Here is an 18,593-nt window from a genome sequence, read left to right on the forward strand (position 1 = left end):
CTTTTGCAGTGATACACTCTCTCGGATTTACTCTTATTGTTGTGCCCCTGACTGTTTCCTCCTCGAAAATTTCCATTTCCATTTTCATTCCTATTCTCATTCATATTCCTCTTGAAGTTCCCTTGGTTTTCTCGGACATTAAACTCTTTTCTTTTCTCCCCAACAACATTTTTCTCGTCCCTTATGGACTGCAAACCGTAAATATGAGCGGTTCTCTCATACACATTATCTAAAGAGGTAAAGGTTTCTCCACCTAATCCCAACTGGATCTCATCGGTCAACCCTTGCTCAAACCTCTGAGCCTTTATCTCTTCTGTGGCTACAACCTCAGGTGCGATCCTCGACATCGCTATAAATTTGCTATAATATTCAGCGATGGTCATACTCCCCATCCCAAGGTTTATGAATTCCTGCGCTTTTCGTTTTGTTATAAAAGGAGGATAAAACTTTTCCCTCAATGCAACAACAAATGAGTCCCAATTAAATCCTTCAACAACACTTAGCTTAGTTCTATTTTCTTTCCACCATAGATCGGCCTCATCTTTTAGGTAAAGGACAGCTTGGCCTACTTTCATATTTTCAGGACAATTTACCGCCCAAAATAGTTTTTCAAACTCCCTAATCCAGTTTTCTAGGAAGGTCGGGTCTGCTTGCCCCTTGAAGTATGGTGGCTTAACTTTCGCAAACCTTTCAAACATGTCCCCTGCAGAATCGGGGCGCTCAGTTCTTTCCTGGGCTAGTTTTTCCGCCAAGAGGCGAATAGCAGCAGCTAGGTCATTATTGTTGGCCATCCTAAAGCGCGACCTGTAAGTAATATATTCTATTTTAGGTTCGAAACTTCACTTAACATTATCCTAGCAATGTAATATCACACTAGCATCCAGAATTCACATACCTAAACAATCATTTATGAATGATATTCGCATACATGACATTCAACTGAGAAACAAGGAACAAATTCAATCATCACGAATAATAAGGCAGAATAAAAGAAGAAAACATTCTCTTGCGTGCCCAAAATAAACTCTTGATCCTTTGGATAATCAATGATCTAACTCTATTCCTCAAAAGAATGTTAATAACAATCCTAAATATCCACAACACACCTGTCCTCAAAATAAAATTAAAAGTTCTATGATATAAACATAAACTATTGTTGGCGAATTATGGAATTTCACATTGGAAACGAATACTTTAACTTTTATTGCTAATTCTATAAAGGTTTAATACATCTTTGAAAAGAATAAAGAATAACTCAAACTCTTATTGCTTTAACTTTAAACTGTTGTAGCTTTGCTACTTATTCTCCAAAACATTTAAAAACAAACTAACTATTACAACTTCGAATGTTTAAGGCATCTTGTCTATCTGTTCTTTCCTTGGAAATTTGTGAAGTGAAATCTAGATCCTCAGTATTCGTCGATCTTCTCAAAGGATCCTATGTTGGTGTACTTGAAAAGTAGCGTTTTATTCATGAAACAAACAACTTAAGATCTTATTAACGATTTCCCAACCAAAGCATGATCAGAATTCAATAAAACAATAAGTTTGGTGGAATCAAACAATTTCTATGCACATTTACATACAACACTTAAACATTTAACAAATGCACATAGCAATTAACTTCTTATGCTAGCAATTAACTACTAATGCACATATAATTCTATCCTATATGCCCTTTCCTATATTACCCATCTCTCATAATAAATCATAATAGGTCAAACATTGAAGAATTTAAAGAATAAAACAAGCACAATTAGTAAGAAAACGTTTATTAAACGAATTAATAATAAACGAATAAATAAAATAAAGAATATATTTTTTTTTTTTACGAATAATTAATAAGAAATTTTTATTAAACGAATAAATAATAAACGAATAAATATTTATTAAACGAATAAATATTAAACGAATAAATATACTTAAGGAATAAGATTTTATTTTATGTTTTTCGAATATATTTAATTTAATTTCGAAAATAAAGAAAAACGTACTTAATTCACATAAACGAAAAGTTTCGAATAAATAAGTTAATTCCGAACTTAAATAAGGAATATTATATACTTTCAAACAAGATAAAAGGAAATCGGCCCCCCAAAAAAAAGTACCAATTTTTGAACACTATAATACGTAGAAGCTCGAATTTTAAGAAATTTATTTTAAATAATTAGATAGTTAGGCGCCTAAAAAAAATGTTAAAGTAAAACCTTAGCTTCTAGATACCACTTTGTAACACCCCGACAATTCCCATTTTCTAAAATAACCTCTTTTTAAATATAACTGTAGGAAATTATCAAAGTATTATCGCCCGTGTAAAAACGTACGGCTTATTCAAAATTTTGCAGCGGAAAACATAAAACTAACTTTTGGGTTCATAATTAATCTATTACATATTAGGTCCAAAACAATCAACTGAAATAAGGAAATACGAATAGTACGACAAGTTTCAAATCCAAGTTAACAAATTGAATCACTTAATTAAACAAATAGAACTACAAGCTCTCTAATCCCGATCCCAATGATGCATCATCTTCAAACCTGTAGATGGGCAATGCTTATTGATCCTTAGAGACTGCTCACCAGAAATGGGTCATCACAGGATCAATAAGGCATAGCCATGATCAACACACACAAACAAGCACGTAATCAGCAAAGCTGAGTACTACATACTAAAGCAATAATAATCCTAACATGATACTATTAAACATAATTAAGGGCAAACAAAGCATGATAATCTAACGACCATACTTAACTAGACTAGGCTAGACTAGACTAGACTTTTTATAACAATAACATTATTTTAATTTAAATAGGCAATGGACCGAGTTTTCTAGCTAGGCGAGGTACGGGCGCGACTCCGTAACCTCAGTGACCTGCGATATCGAGGAACGTTTGACTGAAAATAGGACGCGGTGATCAATCCGGTCCGAATGAAAGGCCATGGGCTACCACCATGAACCCCAACTCCTGTTTGTCCGTCACTTTAGACGTGCACAGTCTAAAGCTATTGCTACTCAGTTTCACTTTACATGATTTACAAATTGACACCCTGTTATGACTCAACAATCACATAAGGCATGCAACTCACATTTATTTATAACTGTTTTTATCTTGGAATTGAGTAAGTGATCACAAAGGCATCTAACAAGACTCATTCCAATTAACTCCAATCTTTTCTTTAATACTAATCAACCCCTGAATATGGGTATAAGGTTTCAACTTACTAAATGAGGTCCTCCGCCCTCATAAAGTAGTGAAAAGCTAAAAAGGGAACAACAATTAACTGATCTGAATTATATACTAAACAATCTAGTGTTCCCAATCAAACATGTTTGCATCAATCTTCCATACTAACATGTTATAATCCTCAAAATGCAATAAAGGTTTAATATGTTCATCCAACAGTATCAAACATGCAGTTTCAACCCGACTAAGTTCATCAACAACATTAACATAACCAGGTTCATCAATAATACACATGGTTTCAACAATTAGCACACATTCCAAGCACACAGGTATGTACGTACCTTGTGTAAACAAACTGCAAGACCACTTTAATAGTTCAAAAGTCGCCTACAGAGAATTCTCCGCCTAAAAACAACCAACAAGGATTCCCAATCAACTTCTAATCGTTCGCAACTATAATGACACATTCTAACTACATCCTAAACATATTTAGAACTTTTCTCCAATAACAAAACTTGAATATTTGATTTCCTAGCATAACAATTATTGAATTAGTGATTGAAATTCGTTGAAAACTCTTTGCAAACATCGTACTTTAAAATTTCAGCAATATAACTAATTTCAAGCTACTCCCAAAACTTAGAAATCATAAAAACAATAACTTTAATAATTTATAATCATCATACCATGATTTCAAAACTATTAAAACCATTAAAACCTTAAAATTTCATGCTTTAAATAATTCGAATTCTCGTTTCAATCAAATTATGTAATCTGAAATTTAATAATTCAATTATGTAAAATATAAAAATCTGAAATTCATAATTAAATAATAAAAACTATACATTTAATTCAATAAAACATAAATTACATAATTTAAACATGATTTAAAATATATAATTCACGTATGGGTTTTAAGGACTTAACCAAAAAGAGAATGGAAGAGGCTGGCCGGCGGAGCACAGGCGCGGCAGCGGCGGAACGGCGGTGAGCTGAGGCACGGCGGCACACAGGTGGTCGCAGGGTGAAGTGGCTGCGCGAATGGTGGCTGTGCGAAACAGAAACAATTAAGGAGAGGAGGACACGAGAGAAAGAAAGAGAATGAAAAAGAAAAGAGAGGAAGACGAAGACTACCGTGCAGACCAGAGGTCAGGCGACGGCAAGGGATCTCGACGGTTGCTGGCGGCGAGCACGGTGGTGTGCTGAGCGGAAATAGAAACAAGCAACAACGGTTAAGGGGGTGTGCAAGAAACTGTAACCAAAGAGAGAAAGAAGGAGAAGGAGAGAACGGCTTACCGGCGGCGCGACGCCTGGGCAACGGCGGGGACAGCGGCGTGGAGGGGAGCAACGACGGCAGAAGGAGAGAATGGAGGTCTTGGGGTTTCACGTGATTGCAAGGGAGGATGAGGGTTTCTCTTTTCTTATTATTTTTTTTTTTTACGTGAGGTAGAGTAAGGGAATGTAGGGTTTGTTTGGATTTATGGTTTGGGCTTTGCAAAATGGGCTAGAAATAGGATTTGGCTTTTATGATTCGAATCCAAAATTGAATATGATCGTTTTCTAAATTCAATCGGTTTTCGTAATTCAAATTCTTTTCAACTTAAAATTCTAAAATTATTTTTGATTTCGTAAATCATCAAAAATATAAAAAAAGTAATAAATAAATATACGTTAATTGTATATTTATTTCTAAAATTCGTAAATTCTTATTTAGATATATTAAATATTACGTTAAAATATATAAATAAAATGTATAAAATTACGGGGGATTACATTACCTCTAGAGTACATATTAGATGTTAAAAAAATCCCATCCAACCATTAACATTCACCTTGCAGTGATAAAGGGTACATCAATACCTTATAATTTCAAAGTTTGACAGGAAACTTGAACCGGGGCAGACACAAGAAAGGTCTATTAAACAAACTAATCTTTGAAAAGATGTTGTACGCTATATAAAAGCATTACTTCCAAAAGAGTAGAGAAGGCTCAAACGGATGAGATTCATTCCTATACGTCTGCATAATAGCTATATACAACCAATACCAGCATACTTAAGACACTCAACAGACCTTCCATAGAAGATTAAGCAATTAACCAATAATTGCAATGACGGTACAAACAAAAGGCTGGCAAGAAAAGACAAATATCATGACTTAACGAGCAAAATGTCATCCATTTACATTGGAGCACATATCCATTGCCCAAAGACATGGCTCAAGCAGAGCTTGTATCATATTGATCTGTTGATTGAGTTGAACATGAATCCTGATCTTGGAATGAAAAATCCAACAACTTTGCCCCTGATAGCATTGAGCAGCAACTCCCATTTTCAAGCTTGAATCCTCTGACAAAGAAAATTCTGGACAACTTGGTTCTATGAATGGCCCCCCAGTCAAAGGTGAAATGAGTCCTCTATAACTGATACTCGGTAAATGAAAATTGCTTCTTGTTAACAACTGTAACAGAAACTCTATTATGTCAATATAAAGGAAAACATTAAGCTGATGACCAGAAGAACTTGTATAACAAATTGATAGATGATCTGTTTATCTACAAATAAGTGCTTCATGTTTTCAGCAACCAACCTAAAATGATCTTGTGGATGATTAACCCCCCCCCCCCCCCAAAACTCCCATAGGCTATAATGACATGTGTATATTTATGTTCAACGAAGTGCCTCATGCTCACGCAACATCGTGATTTCGAATAGTGGTGAACGGAAGAATGTTTTCCTTTTATGCAACATCATGTCACATACTTGGGATTCCCTATTAGTTCGTGACCGGTTTTAATTTTTAGACTTTTCCCAAATCAGAATTACTCAACCAGAAAACCAAATATATACATTCACCCATCTTCTTTAATGCTCCAGAACAATTAGCATATTAAAGAGAGCCAATTTGATGAAACAAATGCCAGAAAACTTTCAAAAATCCGCGTCTCTTTGGAATGCTTTCTCCATGATAACATTGATTGGACTGTAAGACGCTGATTATGGAAAAGATTACTTAAAGGACTCTTAATATCTATAAAAGACACTGCATAACCCAGACAATCAGCCTCACCAACCTCGCCAACTGGTCTCACGCTCATGCAATCACGCCACCCACACCATTAAGCCTTAAGAGGCAAAGAAGCAAAGACATGACTTTATGCTTCTAAGGTCTGACACAGATAGCAAACAAACTAAGGATTCTTTTGCTCATTTTCACAATTACCTTTAGTAGTAAAGAAAACGAAAACCAATAGCTGATATTTATTAGTATTGTGATTAGATATGATATATGCACAAGTAAAGGGAAAAGGACAATCAACAATAAAAGGGTTATGCTGCCTTAATGCCTGTAAGGAATTTGAGTTACAATGAGTTACAACAAGTTGTAGTACCGGTTGACAACGTAATCCAACGACACAGAAATGAAGATCGAAAGGCAAAGAAAACAAAGAAAAGAAGGTCAACGTCGTGTTTCATGAACCTAAAAGCCACACCAGGTTTTATCACCCTAAAAAAAACCCAAAAAGCAGTTAAAAAACTTGCTTTACACCCTCGAAGCAGAAAGACCAAGTTCAACAGCAATTGAAGACAAAAACTGAAGAAAATCAGTCATTAGCAAAATCCTAAAACATGATTAAGAAGTGATTAACTTCAACCCATTTATAAATACATGATTACAAGTATCTACAAAACCCCAAATGATCAAAAGAATCTATACACAAATCCACAAAAACAAAAAAAATCACCACATTAGAAAACAATAAAGTACACCCAGAAAAATTGAAAACTAATATAGTACAAAACCAAAATAAATTAGAGAATTAAAGAGAAAAGAGGATTAAAGAAAAAAACCTTTAATTTTGGAGATATCTCCAAATTTTTCTCTCTCTGTAAATCTGTTTTCTGGGGGGAAAGCTTGGGGCTTTTACTGTATAAAACGAGCCAATAATAAGCAAAGTAAACGAAGGCCAAACAAAAGGGGGCATAAAAGAAGTGACAAATAGATTTCAAACAAACAAAAGTTTATGAATCCTTGTGCATAATGTCATATGACCATCTAGTAAAACACAACGTATACAAAGAGTTAAGGTCTATGGTCGGTCAAATTAAAGGCCCTTTATTTACAGATTTTTCAAATAAGGCAAAAATAAACAGACATTCAGTTATGGATTCAGCTAATATTAGTCTAAGAAATTCTTCGTATCTTATTATTCATTTCAAACTGAAGAGTATACAATCAAATTTAGAAGAGAGCAATAAAGTATGTACTAAAAGAATGAAGCAAAAATATTTATATGAACAAAAAAATCATTCCATGCAGGATATAAACATACTTACATAATTACATTACACCGTTTAGGAAAAAGTGCCAGCAGTAGCATAGTTTTATTGACTTATCGTTACTCTTACTAACTTACAAGTTAGAGAGTGATGGATAACTCAGTTGGTTAGAGCTTCCATCCCGGTTCCAGGTGATCCTGGGATCGATTCTCATCCCCGCCCTTGTAGCTCATTTGCACCAGAAAAAGAAAAAAAAACTAACTTACAAGTTACACCCTTGCACGTCATTCAATGACAGAACGAAAATAAATTTATTATACAAGTCGTAGTGGCACACTGGCACCAACCATTCTCCGAAGTACAAAACATATTTCCCTCCAAAAAAAAATCAATTAAAAATACCGGAGCAGAAAACCACCCGCGCCATCAACGATGTTTCCGCTGCCAATCATCGCCGTTTTTCTCCTCTTAGCAACCACCACGATACTCCCTTTTCTCTCTTCGTCTTCTCCAGTCGACAAAGACTCTCTCACTTACATTTGGCCATTGCCGGCGCACTTCACTTCCGGCGACGAAATTCTCACCGTTGACCCCGACCTTTATCTCTCCTTCTCTGGTGATTCTCCGACCATCTCTTCCGCCTTCCTTCGCTACAAACGCATCATCTTCACTCATGCCTCGATGGTTCCCACCGGATTTCGCTCCTTCCAAGGGCAGGTTTTCGACATCACCGTTCTTCAAATCAATGTTCATTCTCTTGATGAAGAGGTTTTATAGGTTTCCTTAATTTTTTGGGGTTTAATTTTTTTTATATATATTATTGTTTGAATTTTGGCTTTTTATGTTTGACTTTTGATGTTTGTTAGCTTCAACTTGGGGTAGATGAAAGCTACAAGTTGAGTATTTATAGGAGAAATGATGACTCCAATGCTGGTGCCACCACGGTGGAGGTAAGTTTTAATTTTGTTCTTCCATGGTTGAGGATTTTTGGGAGGGATGATCACTAAAGATGGCACTAGCCCGGTCATCTCAAAATTAGTCACGGCATGTAGCTACTGGGCTTGGCGGCGGCGCAACCCACGACCACCTTTAATGATTACGCCATTGTTGGACATTGATGACAACTGAGTAACCGAGGTAAAAGTAAGAGGGATGATTGTTTTTTCTTGCTTTCTTGGTAGATTTCTAGGAGAAATGATCACTCGGTTGCTGGTGTCGCCACAATTGAAGTAAGTTTTCTTTTTGTTTCCGCTTCTGATGATTGAGAGATGATCACATCCATTGTTGGAGTTGCCAACATTGATGAGTGATGACAATTGAGGTAAAAGTAAGAGGGCTGATTGTTTTTCTTGCTTTCTTTGTAGGCCAATACTGTATATGGTGCATTGCGGGCATTAGAGGTATGAACTCTCAATACATCTGTGGAAAATCTTGCTATGACAGTATGACATTACTTTTATTTGTGTATGATTAGGCCTCCTTCACTTCTTTAGTCACAGCATATGAGCTTGTGAATTTGAAATTCGAAACTGCATTCGTTATGCGATGACATTATTCTTGAGTGCTTATGATTATGATTAGGCCGCCTTCACTCCGGTGGCATTTGAACTTGTGAATTTGTTATTCCATGACTGTATACTGTAAACGGAATATTAAACTTTTCTGTTTATGTGTGTTAAAAATGTTGCCTTAGAGTGTGAAATGTTTTAGATTGCGAGGGCTATTTTTTATTGTTATACTTGTCTCACAGTATAAATCATAGTCTTCTGCAATACTGGATCAATAAGCGTCTATGAGACTACCGCATTCGGGTTTGTGAGCAATGTTGTTGTATCTGACTTCATAAATTTATGCAGTAAATAAAGTTTAGGAAGTTCCTTCTTATTGCCTTTTGCATTGACTACTTTTTGTGTTACTCGTTTTCAGTATCATATATTCCCTTGTATTTTTTTGAACATATATCTTTTTTGTTGTCTCTCCCTCTTGCATTCTCTTTCTTTTTTCCCTTATAATCCCTGAATCTTCCTTTTCAAATTATCATGCAGACTTTCAGCCAGTTATGCACATTTGATTATGGATCAAAAACTGTACAAGTACTTAAGGCTCCTTGGTATATCAAAGATGAGCCGAGATTTCCATACCGCGGACTTCTTATTGGTAAGCCATCTCTATTTTTCCCTCTTAGAGGAATCTATAAGATTTCCATTTGGTGGGCTTGGATCACAGAATCTCTTACATTTGCTGCTTTCTTGCAGATACTTCGCGGCATTATCTACCTGTAGATGTTATTAAGCATATTATTGATTCCATGTCATATGCTAAACTTGTAAGTTTAGCTTCTTGCCAACTTTTTTTTCTTGGATGTGCTTAATTTTTGGTGTATTTGATTTACCGTTGTTTTGTCTAGCTTGCTGCCTCGTTACTTTCTTGTGTTCCTAATGTTTGAAAATCTTATTAGTAGAACGTTCTTCACTGGCATATCGTGGATGAGGAGTCTTTTCCCCTTGAAACTCCTTCATATCCAGATTTGTGGAAGGGTTCATACTCAAAGTGGGAGCGATACACAGTTGAGGATGCTTATGAAATTGTCAAGTAAGTTCTCATCTTCATGTCCTTCCTTGCTTGTGTCATATATATATATACATATATATGTATATATTTTGTTTTCTGAAATATAGAGGAAATTTAGGCTCCTCCTCATACTGTGTTTGTACTTTGTCACAAACTTTTAAATGTAGCCTTCGGAAAATTATTGTTGGAGTTTATTCTCAAACAAGACATATGTAGTAATAAATAATGGTAAACAATGGAATAAAACAGTTTGTTTTGATTCTAAAGTCTGACCAACTTTCCGGTGAGGGTGTGTGTGTGTGAATAGACAAGGGTTATGAAATTATTTAGAGGTTTGGTTGTAATAAAGGCACATACTTCAGCAATTTACTAGGTGGTTTTCTGGTCCTGGACCAGGGCCATGGATATAAATTCATACAACAACAAATCTAGAATAATAAATGGATGGCATATATGAACCAAGTTGCATCCCCATGAATAGTTCACGCGAATCCTTCTTTTCCACTAACTTCTGTCGGATACAATATGAGTCTGGATTCTGGAAACCATTATTTAACATCCTTTGTTACTCCTTCCATCCAGTTCATGCTTGGATACCTTCTTTTAACATCTCCATTACCTCAGTTTCTGCAAGACTGCAACTGTTGTGAGGGGGTCGAAAAAGCGTGAGGCTGATGCGTGACCTTGTCCCTCGTGGGTGTGACGATTATTTTTATTCAATCAAGTGTAATTGGATTTCCTGTGAGTGTACACCCAATTGACTAGTAATATAGGAGTCGCCATTCAGTTTTTAACAACAATGAGAAAAACTGACAAAACCCGGTTATCGTGACATAAAGGGAGTGCAATTACGTTCGACCACGACGGCCATAGGTTCCCTTGTGATCCCTGGTGTGGGGATCTCTCAATATACACCCGCAAGGTAGAGATTGAGGGTTCGGGGGACTGTAACTACCGAGAGGAGTAATTCGCTCGTCGATAACTCCAGAGGCAGGATATCCTTACTAGCTCAGCATAAATAATTGAAGGGACATGCGTTAACTATTAAACTAATCTGAATTGATTTTAGCAATATGCAACATATAATACTAATTCGATCGTGATTATCTGATTTAAATAGCATTAAGGGACCTAGCATGATAATCCGATTTCCCAAAAATATTATATTTGTTAGGCGTGATAGAACAATCATATTAGGTTAGTTTAACAGTTCATAAAAAGGGCGAGGAAAGCAGTTAAATCATCGAAAAGGGACACATTACGACGCACCCTTGAGAGGTGCGTCACGGTTCTCAGAAAACTAACCACTTTGACTTTGCTATTTCTCCTTTTTATTCAACGAATCTCGATTATGGGACAGGATACGTTCTGTTCGATTTATGGATCGATTGCGACAGAACGTGTGAACAGTTTCGCAGCGAGAGGCTTAGGCTAAGGGGTTTAGAGTCAATACTCAGAGTATATTATGTGTTGTTGTTGTGTTGTTTCACGTCGAAACTAGGGGTCTATTTATAGGGAAGAGTTCGTGGAAAGATAGAATTGCAGAGTTCTAATCCACAAAGAATTAGGAAAAGAGACGTACCCAGGTATTTTCTGCGCCCAGGCCTGGGCGCCGAATATTTCGGCGCCCAGAGCCAGGCGTTGAAAATAGGATCTGGGCAGTTTTGTTTAGTCAGATTCGGATTCCTAAAATCCGTAGAGTTTGAGATTAATTCGAGTCTTTTAGCGCGTATCAATTTTGTGATGGAATGCGTCTGGGCCCGTTACGAACTCTAGGCTCGTTAGGATTTTAATTAATACGTAACTCTTATTTCCGAATCCTATTAGGAATAGGATTCTCGCGGTTTTCTATCTCATTCAGGATTTATGTTGGAATGCAACACCTAATTCTGACAGGTTTCTATCTTTTACGATTTGCCACTTTTAGAAGCTACCTTTTACGGCAGTTACTATTTTTAGCGGGTTTCCATAAATAGCAGGTTTCGGGTGAAATGGGGAATCGAGACTCGTTTATTTTATAGGAGATGCGTTGTCAAGTGGAGTTTTTATGCTTTCATCATCGAACCTTTCCCTTGCGGGAAATGGGGACAAAAGTAGGTGTCTACAACTGTGCCTTAATCTTGGTGTAGATATGTGTTCTCTTTCAGCTATTTTCAGTAACTTTCATTTTTATCCTACTACATATGTCTTAACTTTGGATTTTAATTCTTGTATCATCTCGCACCTATCTCAAATAAGGATTTCCCTAGCAGTTTTAGTCTACCGGAAACCTTATTTATTATTGATTTGTTGATGTTTTAATTGGTAATATTCATTTTGCAGAAAATGTTTATTTGATTACCTAAAACATCACTATGATCAGCATCTCCCTCCCCCCCCTCCCCCTTCCCCTCTCGGTTAAGGACTTGTAAAAGCTTAATCTATTGGTTTCATATAAACTAACTATTTTTTGTCCTTTTCATTTCTATATGATGGCTCACGTGAAGCTTTGCAAAGGAACGAGGTATGCTTTATCTTTTACTATGTTTCTTGTGTTTTTCTCAAATTATGACTTCCCTTTTATGTGTTGTTTTACAAATGACTAATTTGGTGCTAAACTGTACAACTAGATCCAAGATTTTAACATTTGTCAACTCCTCTTTTTGCGGATGATCTTTTTGGCCGTTTGCCTAGTTTAGATAAGGCTAGTGTGGTGTGCTTAGTCCTAATAAACAGTGAGATGCCAACCTCATCACCTTGAGCAACCTTGGCGCACTGAGGACAACGAGGCTCACCCTTCTCGTCTTTCTTTTTCCTTTTCCTTGATTCTTCTTTCTATCATCTCTCTATTTCTCTTGATATATATACTGGCGTTACTCCTTAAAGCATACCCCTTCTTAAACCACCCCCTCGTTTATGTGTGTGCCTTCCCGTCATACCTCACACCTTGGAAACCCTTTGTGTTTATGCCTGTATGTATGTATATTTTTGGTGCTTTGTGTGGCTTAGCCTTATGTTACCTAAATTTGTGCCAGGTATCCATGTCATGCCGGAGATAGATGTTCCTGGTCATGCTAAATCATGGTTTAAGTAATTTATGTTTACTCAGAAGCTGGAAAGTCAGTAATTTCCGCATTAACTCAAAACTACTTCTGAATTCCGATGCATCTAATTGATTTCTGGTTCTCTTGAAGCACTCTCTTTTTTTTGTTAGCAACATTTGTAATTAGTATTTATGAAAGCCTTGTATCGTATTATTTTGAATCAGTGTTCGTTCATGTTGTGTCTGTGGCTCTGTGCTGACAGTTCTAAGTCTTTCATGTTGATTATATTCCAATCTCAATCTCAATCTCATATAAGACATATAATTATGCAGGGGTGTTGGATATCCTGATCTCTGGCCTTCTTCTTCTTGTAAAGAACCACTTGATGTTTCCAAAAATTTACTTTTGATGTGCTTTCTGGTATTTTGACAGGTGAGACCGTTATCACTTTCTCAAAACTATACCCTTAAACCTCATTAAAATTCGCTTCCTTCTCTGTTGATCTTCTACTGATTCTTTAAATTAGTAACAAGTCATTGCTTAAAAGTAAAATGTTCTTATAGTTGTTATAGACGTAATGATATACTATGAAGTAGCAGTAGCTATGACTCCTGAAGAAAATCGTAAATAATATCTCAATGTTTGATTTACATCCTACACATAAACATATTGATTTTACAGTAATCCATGGATGCTCTTGTTCGTTGCTATCCGTTAAATGGTCTACTCTATGTTATATGCAGATCTGAGAAAAATCTTCCCATTTGAGCTATTCCACATGGGAGGAGATCAGGTTAATATAGGTACAATGGCACAATCTTTACTTTCGAAGCAACTTATTATACATTATGCTAAAATTAAGAATCGTTGATTGATCAAGTAAGGTAATCCTGGGAACAAAAGTAGTACCGTTTCTTCTTTTTCCTTGTTGAAAAATAAATTTGTATCTTCATAAACTTTACTCCGATAATTTGATTTTGCATAATTCGAGCACCAATGTGTGTATCTTCATAACCTTTACTCCATTCATTTGATTTTACATCACGGGAGCACTAGTGTACTCTGTAAAAATCAAATGAATGGAGTAAAATTTATTTAGCCAGAAAAATTAACAAATATCTCCTGTTGTTAGCTTTGATCTGTGCACGAAATTGCGTGTGGTTTATGTGAGTGTAAAATCTATTACAAGATGGTGTTAACTTAAGATTAGTTTTTATTAAAAGACAGTTGTTTAGTGTTCAGGAGATTAGCTCATTAGCCGCTTTCATTACCATGATGTGCATCCTATTCCAAATGAAAATAAAAAATATGAACATATTAGTGTTCATAAAATTTTGAACTATATGGTCATAATATTTGAAGTATATATTCATAATTTTTGAACTATATCAACTACATGTTCATAATATTTGAATATAGACTCATGATTTTTGAACTATATGCTCATCCGAGACCAAGATATAATTTTCAGTCATTGAGGCCTGGACCTACTCTCGGAGATTTAGGTAGGAGCTTGGACTTTTGTGATTGTATATGGTCAATTTTCCATGGAATGCAAAGAGATAGCTTTCATATCTGTAAATAACATCAAATCTGCAAACTAACAGTACCATTGATCCATGAGGAATAACTACTAAAGTAGGACCAGAAAGACCACTACAAACCCATGAGGATTTAGCTAAACAGATGCAGTTAGCTTCCTATCGTGTGCTTTAGCTGCTTGGCTAAGATCAAGTGCCCTACCTTGGCCTTGCTATTACCAAACTTAACCAAAATACTCCGTAATTTTTTTTTTGTTTGAAAAGAAAATCAATAAAAAAGAAGATTTCATCATCGAATTTATTTTTTACTCTCATGTGTAAGATGGGGAGTCCTTTCATGGCTTTCCATAACAACAATTTTTTTTCATAACGAAGTAAATAAATAAAATGTTCTTGGCACGTAAATTGTGTAAAAGAGTGGTATGCTTTGAAATCTTCATCCATTAGTTATTTTTTTCATATAATGTTCAAACAATTAACATGCTTTTATCTTTTGACAGAGTGTTGGAATTCTACAGCACACATAAAGCAATGGTAGCACTTTTATTTTCCCTTTTGTCATAATTTTCTGTTACATGGTGTAAAACATTTTCATCATATTGGTTGCTTACACTTTTACTTGCCCGTATCTCATCTGGATAATAGGAAAAGGGGAGATATATTAGAATGGCACCAAGAGGTTATTACATGTATATGAATTATGAAGTACTTCAGGGTTTGATAAAAAAAATATCATTTCTTGAAGTAGAAATAGGTTACGGTTGGTTTTTAAAACATATACTCCATGAATGGTGTTTTGGAAAAATCTTGGTGAAACATAAATTTTGAGGATTTGGAGCTATGTAATTGGAGCATCATCTAACTAGCACAAAATTGTTTGCCATCTATTGCTTCCTCTTTCCAAGACTTATTAGTTATTACATTATTTCTCCTAGGCCACTAGATATATATTTATGTGATAGATATTGTACTACAATGGCTTTGAACTAATTATTCCTTGGAATCCCCATTTGTTTTGTATATTAACTTTTATAAATGCAGGTTACTTGAGCGTAACATGACTCAAAAAGACGCCTACCAATATTTCGTACTTAGAGCTCAGGAAATAGCTGTTTCGAACAATTGGTCACCTGTCAACTGGTATACCTCTTTGTATTTCTAACATTTGCTTATCCTACAACATAATGTATATGTCCTGGGCTGCCAAAAGAAACACCAGCAGTCTTATTCACGAGTCTCCAATACAACCTACCTTGCCACCTCTGCTTGATAGCAGATTTATATATCCATTAAGAAGTAAAAGAATGAAATATAATTCTATTTGTCCCATTTTGTTTGTGTTTTGACCAGGGAGCTGAGGTCGAATTTTTCTTAATTTATCATATCCATTATGTAAAAACTTTCACGTTAGATTCATCCTAAAACATATTTGCAAAATGTACATCTCCTATAACTTATACTTTCATTAGTGATCACAAATATATTAATCAAAGTTTGGTTTCTTAAGACCACCAATTGTCAAAAGGCAAAAAAATAAGGGTGAAAGGGATTTTCGAGGCATGTGATGAGATTCCATGTTGGTTTTGTATTGAAATGCCTGATTTGGATCAGTTAATATTATATTTTCATTTCAGGGAAGAAACATTCAGATCATTCCCCTCAAAGCTGAATCCAAGAACAGTTGTGCATAACTGGTGATTAAGTTGTTTATCTTAAGTTCCATATATGTCATCTTGTAAGATCTGTATGTGTTGGAAGTATATATAGTGATATAACAAGTGCAAATTCATGGTAGGTTGGTCTCTAGAATCTGTCCCAAGGCTGCGGCTAAAGGTTATAGATGTATATTCAGCAATCAGGCCGGGTTCTTGGTACCTTGATAATGTACATGTCCCTTGGCAACCTGTTTACCAGGCAGATCCCTTAGAGGGAATTACTGACGTCATTTAGAAACGGTTGATCCTTGGTGGAGAAGTGTGCATGTGGGGTGAGAGAGCGGATACTTCAGATATTCAGCAAACAATATGGCGACGTGCTGCTGCCGCTGCAGGTATATATATGGATCAATCACTTCCTTTTGAGCAAAAAGAGAAAAGAAATTTCCTGATAGAGTGATAGGACATTGGTTGCACTCTAATAATATATTTGTGCATGTTCGTTTTTTCTTCATTTATCTTCCTGATTGTCAACTGGCCTTTTCCATTTAGAACGCTTATGGAGCAGGAGAGAAGCTACATCAAACGGAAATATAAACAAAACAGCACTACCCTGAATGTACGCGGGGTTCAAGCTACTCCAGTTATTAACTTTTATGCTCGACGTCCTCCTATTGGTCCAGGATCGTGTTACGAGCAATGATATGCAATGATATACAGTTATTTACGTATCAGATGTGAAGTGAGCTGTGGGGAAAATTCTATACATTACAAATATAATTTTCCAATTGGTTACATTGTAAATGTGCATTTTTATAAAAAAAAATTGTGATATGTATATTTTAATATTTTTACACAATGTAATAATGTTATGCATGGGTGAACTTGGGGATTTTTGTCGTCAAACTTTAGGTTGTCGGGGTTTGGTGTATGAAAATGGGCTGTGGGCTTCGTTGTTCTGTAAATCATTTTGAAAATGGGTCGTGGGCTTTGTTGCTCTGTAAATCATCTTGTATCACATGTACAGTATAATGTTTTTGTTTACGTTTTATACGTCTGTTACTTATACTCCAACTTGTGCAATTGTTTATGCGTCAAATACACTTGTTGTCCCCCTCCTATTAATAGTCTTAAATTAAATGTGGATTGCTCCTCTGTTAAGCTAAATGCAGATGCTAGCATTTCCGGAATATGCAGAGACCATCAAGGTAAATGGGTGAGTGGTTTTAGCAAGAAGTGCAAGGTTCAGAATGCACTTGTGGGAGAGTTACTAGCTCTGCTGACTGGTTTACAGATTATCCAAGCAAAGGGATGGCAAAATGTTTTGGTTTCTTCAGATTGCAAGCAAGCTTTAAAACGCATTCAAGACCCTAGCATTATTGATATTAATTGCATAAATGTTGATATTTGCAGAGGTCTTACTATGAGTAGATCTGACATCATTCTCGAGTTTTCTCCAAGGAGCACTAATAAGGTAGCGGATAGATTGGCTAATAAGATGTGTAAAACGGAGTAGTTTATTTTGAACATCCCCCGGGATTTGTTATGGACGTTTTGCTGGAGGATAGACCTCCATAGACTGTCTTGTAACTTTTAAACTTTTGATTAATTATAGCTCCTTGCTTGCATCAAAAAAAAAATACACCTATTGTCACCTGTAGGTTCCTAAACCTATTTTGTGTTCAGCTTACCCAGCAAGATATAGAAAGATATAGCAAGCAATCCTGTGGCTGCAGTTTGGTTGACTTTCGAGTTAAGAGGTATATCTTCATTATAGTTACGTTGTTGTACTACCTGGGAAAAGTGACAAATCTTCTTGGGTGTTTGTATAACTTGGCAAAAATGCGTTTCTGGTCTTATGTGTTTTTTTCACGTATCCTAACAAACACCTTGCAAATCATCTGAACTCTGTTCTTAGCTCTTTTGCTTGATTTTACAGATGCTTATGGAGCTTCTGAACATGTTGGCTCTAGCTCTCTTGATGTCGGTGTCATTAATAAGCAGCGTAGCCTTAGCACGTTAAGTGGAATTTTGAATTCCCAAACTTTTTCCACCATTAGAAATAAATAAAATAAATAATAATCATGAATGACTAGGTTCTTAAGACATGTAGTCCAAATTTTCTAGACCCAATCCTTAAATTTTCTACTTCCCTCCCTTTTATCCAACCTGGCGCACAATATGAGTATAGAGCTTTTGGAAGGGAACTAGTGTGTGCCACGGGCGAGGCCCCGGTTACAATGTTGGATAATATACGAAATTTTACGCATTGTTTACATGTGTTGCGAATGCGAGTTTGACCTTTTTTTAATAACTTTCCGGAGATCGTTTATTTTA

General features: G+C 35.8%; 1 pseudogene; it reads left to right on the forward strand.

The window, feature by feature from the left end:
- Positions 1–7,898: 7,898 nt before the first annotated feature.
- On the forward strand, positions 7,899–16,959 carry LOC110798827 (beta-hexosaminidase 1-like; annotated as a pseudogene).
- Positions 16,960–18,593: the final 1,634 nt, after the last annotated feature.

This window comes from Spinacia oleracea, chromosome 1 (assembly GCF_020520425.1).
Source record: "Spinacia oleracea cultivar Varoflay chromosome 1, BTI_SOV_V1, whole genome shotgun sequence".
NCBI lineage: Eukaryota > Viridiplantae > Streptophyta > Magnoliopsida > Caryophyllales > Amaranthaceae > Spinacia > Spinacia oleracea.